General features: G+C 35.1%; 1 pseudogene; it reads left to right on the plus strand.

Moving 5' to 3' along the window:
* The first annotated feature begins 6,739 nt into the window (after nucleotides 1–6,739).
* The window catches only part of LOC102774357, a 12,766-nt pseudogene continuing 12,446 nt past the window's right edge, over nucleotides 6,740–7,059 (plus strand).

The following is a 7,059-nucleotide window of genomic DNA, read 5'->3' on the forward strand; positions in this document are numbered from 1 at the left end:
ACTAGATTTAATAAAGTAAATAAATTGAACTTAAAAAAAAGAACAGGCAAACCTAATGTATTGATGTTACATGGAATTAAGACTTAAGAGTTTATCTCTTTAGAAAGAAAGCCTTGTAATACTTACAACAATAAAGATTTATTTAAAATAAAGAAACTAGATTTAATAAAGTAAATAAATTGGACTTAAAAAAAAAGAACAGGCAATCCTAATGGAATTAAGACTTAAGAGTTTATCTCTTTAGAGGATATATTGATTCATAAGCTGGAAACATCCTTTGTGTCTCAAGCTGCTGATTATACATATGTATACATATGTTTAAAAATGTACATGGTATTATATGTACATTATGCATCAATTTAAACATTTTACAGAAAAAACATCATATATGAAGTACACTTTAACCTTCCACTGTTATTAGCAGCCTTTTCAAGAGCAACATCTATATTTTATAACTCTGAATGATTGGCTAATATGCAAAGTGTCCCCTCAGGAGTTTGACTAAGAGACCCAAAGTTCGATCGCTCGCTATGACATGTGCTGACCACCGGGGGCGGCACAGAATATGGTGAGTGACCAGCAGCAGTGGGGTGCTGAGGGAGCGAGGGAAGGAGGAGGCAGGGAGGCGGGGAACCTGATCGGCCATGATCGCTGGCCAGGCCTAGGGACCCTACACGTGCACAAATTTCATTCACCAGGCCTCTAGTTTAATATAAAAAAGAAAAGAAAATTAAAGTGTAAAAGTAAAGTAACATTCAAAATACTAGTGTTTGGGAATGATTAACCAGAAGACATGTTGAAATAGCCACATGCTTAAACTCTTATGTATAAAATGCCAATACTGTCAATGCCAACAGATTTAGCTATGTAGGTAGGCAAATAAGAGGCATAGCTTTGTCTTCAGTAACATGATTTTTGAAATGGTAAATCCAGGTCAAGTTCCAAAAACAGGATAATCTTCCTTTAATAAAAGAAAGATTACATGATACACTTCTGAAAATTTTACTGTCCATAAAAACATTTAAAACTCATTTTGTATTAATGGAAAAGAAAAAAGGGTCCAGACTCACATAATCCTATATAATAAAAGCCTAGGTTGCATCACACCCTCGTGCAATGCCCTCATGCGATGTCATCACAAGATGGCTGCTGCGATGTCATCACAAGATGGCCACCTCATGTAGTCACAAGATGGCCACCACAAGATGGCCGGCAGGGGAGGGCAGTTGTGGGTGATCAGGCCATCAGAGGAGGGCAGTTGGGGGTTATCAGGCCTGCAGGGGAGGGCAGTTGGGGGTGATTGGGCCAGAAGGAGAGCAGTTAGTCGTCAATCAGGCTAGCAGGGGAGCGGTTAGGGGGCGATCAGGCTGGCAGGCAGGTGAGCAGTTAGGAACCAACAGTCCCAGATTGTGAAAGGGATGTCCGACTGCCAATTTAAACTGGCAGTTGTACATCCGCTGAGGAGTCCAAGATGGGAGAGGGTGCAGGCCAGGCTGAGGGACACTGCACCTTCCCCCCCAGCCCTGAGCACAAATTTTGTGCACTGGACCTCTAGTTATAAATGATTTACCTATGTAAATACTACAATGGCAAATTGAAAGTAATAGGTATTGTGCCAATCATTTGGGGAAGATTAACAAATCTAGCCCACCCAATCTTTAAATGCCACAATGAACCTGTTCATTATTACCACCCCAAACTCTCCCTATGTATTTAAAGGTCTCCCTAGAAGGTGATGCACCCTACTGAGAATGACTACTTTATAAAGTATCACACAATAGACTTATTAACACTCTTAATAAAAATTAAAAGTCCATAGTTATCCTATACTTAATTCTTCCAAGGCTGAATTCACTTCTAAAATATATGGCATACAAAAGAGTAATTACTTGAGAGTAGAATGACTTTACATCTGAAAACTTACAATTTTAAATAATCTTTAGGCTTATGATAAGTAAATAAAAATAAAAATACATTGGGAAAGAAAAAGTTAAATTATTGTGATAAGTAAAAATGTATTTCAAGTTTTCTCCCCTGAAATTGTTATTTAATAAGTCTGTTTAGTTAAAAATTTTATACCACAAGTTTATCAATAAGAAAAATGAAATTAGATGATGGCGCTCTTTACATTTTACAATTAAACTATATATATTATTTTCTTGATATATTTGAATGCCTAAGAATATTCTGCACAGTTTTTATTTATATTTTCTGATAAAAATTTTATGACATACTTTTAAAACAATTTAACTCAACAATGAATTATTCAAATATATTTTACAAATATTTGTATATGTAGCTACAGATCACAGAAATATAACTGCAAAAGGTATTATGTGAAAGGCAGTGAAAGAGCTACTGTATGTCAAACTGAAGCATTGTAAAGAAATCAGTTACATAGTATGTTTAATATTGATTCAGACATAAATACCTTTTTTAATAAGATCGAAAGGCATAACTTTCACTTCACATGTGCACACCACATGAGTAGGTGCATGAGTGAATGGGGAAGTGTGATGACATGTCTATGTCCCACATCAAATCACTGTAATATGTATTTCTGCAACTGTTATAAATCTTTTTATTTTAACTAGTACTTTCAAGATATTTAAGCAAGTCAATTTATGTAGCTAAAAGAAATGTGATCTACTTGGATTCTCCATATCTTTTTGCTATAGTATACAAAACTGCATAAAAATACAGTTTTATGCAATATTTAATCTATACAACCCAAAAAATTACTTACAGATTATAGATGGTAGAAACTGAAAACAATGTATAGTAGCATTCCAATTCTGTATCACTGTCCCTAATATTGTAACTATCTTAACTTATTTGTAGGTATGTTATAGATTTCACTGACTCCTTAAACATACTGAAGGTACTAAGATAAAAAACTATTATCAACAATAATCTGTACAAAAGTTGAATTTTAAAACTAAAATAAAACAAATGTATAATATGCTCTGTATGTTAGGTATGAAAAAATATGTTGGACATTATATAACCAATATAATTGTTTACCCTGAATTTGTAGTTGTGATATCTGATAATATATGGCTAATAAATAAATCTTCAAAATAGTTAAATCTCTCTCTTTACATATGTACACATATATACATATATACCCACATACAAATAAATACACATATATTTTATGGTATATATATATATATATGGCATAAACATATACATGAATATAACATATATAACTTAAAATATGTATATTAATATATATGGCATAAACATATACATAAATATAACATATATAACTTAAAATATGTATATTTTATAGATTCTGGGATAAAATAAAGCTCTTTTAGTTTGATCATGTGATTTCCAATAAGCTAGTAATAATTACTTGTAGCACTATTATTAAATACTATGATAAATCATTTTCAATGCTATGGCTCAGAACCAACCTACACCAAATTTGTAGTAGATAGGTGTTAAAAGAGGAGTGCTTTTGAGGATATAAATATTTTTAAAAAGAAGTAACCAAAGTGGCACTATAAAAATAAAAATTAAGAAATTTCAAATGGACTACATCTATCACCAATTTAACATGAATCTGTCATCCAATATGCTTTCATATTTTTGTTAAAGTTTTCAAAAAATCCTATAGCTTCAAAGTGGCATCTATATATCCTGAAAAAATGTATGTGAATAGACCAGCCTGAATGCAAAAGAGATTCTCTATTCTGGCACCACATTTATCATATCTGGTGAAAGCTATTAAAAAAAACGGACTATAAAATAAATGCAAATAAATGTATTGTTTGCCAATAAGTTGGATGCACTGCCAATGAAATGTATAAATAAATTGGAACTTAACCTTATCAAGCTCAAATCAATACACAATACACTTACACATTTGCTTTAATGACGTACTTCACAAAAGAAAATAAGGAAGGGACCAGAATTAACTTGTTTCTATTGCTCTGTTGTATCTCTTGGCTAACTCACAAAAAGAATAATGACTTACTTTAAGCTGTATATACCTGGCAAATACAGACTGGAAAATGAACTAGGCCAGCAAAGTACACCAATTTCTGTCCTTGGAACCAATGAAATTCAAGCCAACATGGAGCCAGAAATAATTCTATTTGAGAATGTACAGGAAATCAAAGGCAGAGCTTCTGGTCCCTTTTGAGTAGGAAATGGATTTCATGAGGTACTGGTGAAAAAAATCTATTTAATGATAGCATTTATGTAATATGTACTTATTTTAAAATTTAAAACTTCATTAAAGAAGAAACTGGGCTATTTTCACAACCTCCTTCCCAATGAGACTATAGCCTACTAAATATTTGTTGAATAAGTGAATAAATAATACATGCACAAAGGAGCCAAAAAGAACCACTTCTCTCTCATTGACCCTTTGTTCCTTCAGTCTCTCCTACAAATGTCTCCAGATTTCTATCATCAGGTCTTTTCTAACTCTCTCCATGAGATTTAATTTATTTCCATTACTTCAACTTTCTCTTATACGGAAATTTCTCTTAAATTTATATATCAATCTTGACATTTCTCTTATGTGTCAAAATCATTTGAGTGTTTTTGCTATAACACAATATATGTGTGACTGAACAGACTTCATATTCTGCAAAACCATGCACTAAAAAATGACAAGGGAAAATTATGGTTAGAGTGTACTACTAAAAAACAATGTTGTTTAAAAGAGATGTAAATTCCCAATAAATTGAGAAATATCCAGATAATGTGAGATGTGGTCTTTAAAAATGGCAAAGGTAATTTTATGGGAGTTTAAGAAGGGTTGAGTCTGCTGAATTATGGGGACTTGAAAATATGAAGGGAGGAGAGAAACACTTCTAAGGAAGAGCACTTGGCCCAAAGAAGCATGGAGTGAATAACCATCATGGATAGTAATGCATTTAGCTGAGTTGGTGTATATGATATTCAGGAGCATTTTCTTTGTGTTGAAAACCATTCATGTGTTAGAAAAATTTGCTTTGAACCAAAGCAAATTCTACATTATAATCACATACATCCTACTTCAGCAATAGAGTAAAAGCTAATTTGCGTTACAGAAACAGTAATTGTAACAGAGCACATAGGATTTCTGTTTATGAAGGAGAAGAAAAAAAGCCAACTAGGTATTCTATAAGCTCCTCAAACTCAAATAAGCCCAGGGTGAAACTCATCCCCTATAGACATATTATTCCTTATTTACCACTTGGTTGGGATAATGGCATTACTATCATTTAGTCTGGAAAAAAACGCTCCAGCAAGAAGGGCAAACACTATGAGATTTGTTGGAATTTGACCAGGTTGACTCCCCACAATACCACTATTCAATTGTGAGCAAATTATACTATGTTCATTATCAAAATCCACATGTACTAAAAAGGAATAACTTTAATATCATTTTTTGTTAGCATTAAGTAAAATGATGTTTCACACAATGTCTATCATTTAAATGCCCAATAAAAGGTAGTCATTATTAAGATTATCTTCAATTTCACTTTATTACTTACTAGAGGCCCGTTGCACAAAGTTTCGTGCAATAGGCATTCCTTCCCCTGGCTGCCTGCACTGGTTTTCCTCCGGCACCTGGGACCCAGGCTTTCGCTCTGGCCGCCACCTTCCATCTTCGCTCCGGCCAGAGTCTTCAGTCTTTGCTATGGCCAGAGACTACAGTCTTCACTCCAGCCTGAGCACTGCTCCTGTAGCTCCCTTCACTCCCTCCCCCTCATAACTGGCATCCCGCCCGGCCCAGCTGCTCAGCGCCTGCATGCGTGCTGTCCAGAGGCCCGGAGTAGCTGGAGGGCGGGGCCGCCACCAGCTTTGTTGGGTTAATTTGCATACTCACTCCTGATTGGCTGTGGGTGTCACAGAGGTATGGTCAATTTGCATCCTTCTCTTTTATTAGTGTAGATGTGACTTAAAGGGCACTATGTCTTTCACTCTACTTCCATTATCACAACTGTAATATGATCCTCATTATCTATCTCCTAAACAATTATTAAAGTAGGTATCTAAATGTTCTTGCCATAATGATTTCTACCCTTCCAATACATGTTTTAAATATTTTTACATTATCCTTCTTATTAAAAAATGTCTAACTATGACATTCTCTTGCCCATGTCATTTTACACAATAGTAATATCATATTGTTCACAGTAAATTGAACTAAATTGCAATTGGTCTATCTAATGATATGCATGTGCATCAGTTTTTAAAATTATAAGCCACTGAAATTAAGAACAATTGGGTTCTTAAAAATATTATTTCATGTGTTTAAAATCAGAAAAAAACAATTTCTTCTAAGAATAATTTACTAAAACAAAATTAAGATTTTCAGAAGTCTACTGAGATTTAAACCAGATGATTTTTAAGTATATGCAACTATTCTTATTTATAAGTTTATCTTATGTGATTTAATGAGTAGTACCAATGACAAAACCCAATGTTTGAAAATATAGAATCAATAGGGTATTGAAAGTAACTCAGAGGAATGTCTTCCACTTTCTCCTCTTCATCTTCCAATTTTGATTCCTTCCTACATACTCATATGGAAGCTTATATGCACACATTAGTTATACAAATATTGTTTCCATACAGAAAATAATAACTCTGATTATAAGACCTGGGAGTACTGGCTATTTCTAAAAATAGAATTAACTAGGTTAAGTCTAATAAATTATGATGTGGGGTACCACCAATGGGCACAATTAGATAAATTTGTCTATCTTCTATTTGTCCCCTAAGAGGCAACATGACTTTCACAAATAATGTTAACATGTGCTCACTAAGGTTATGTTTTAGTATACAATTGAAAGGCGTACGGGAGGAGGAGTATGGCCGCTGGGCTCTAAGATCCCTCCGCACCCGCTGTAGGGTCTGGCCTCCCCGGAGCGGCTCCGAGTGTCCGGACCGGCTGCGGCTGTGTGGCTGGCGGTGGGTCGAGGGGTGCCGGGCAGCGACCGACCACAGGGGAGCCCTTCCCCCATGGTCGGCTCCCCGCTTGCCCACACTGGGGCCGGGGGTCCATGCGGCCCTTGGAGCCTGGTCAGGGGGGGGGAGGGGGGGGCTGCG

This window comes from Myotis davidii, unplaced genomic scaffold, assembly GCF_000327345.1.
Source record: "Myotis davidii unplaced genomic scaffold, ASM32734v1 scaffold49, whole genome shotgun sequence".
NCBI lineage: Eukaryota > Metazoa > Chordata > Mammalia > Chiroptera > Vespertilionidae > Myotis > Myotis davidii.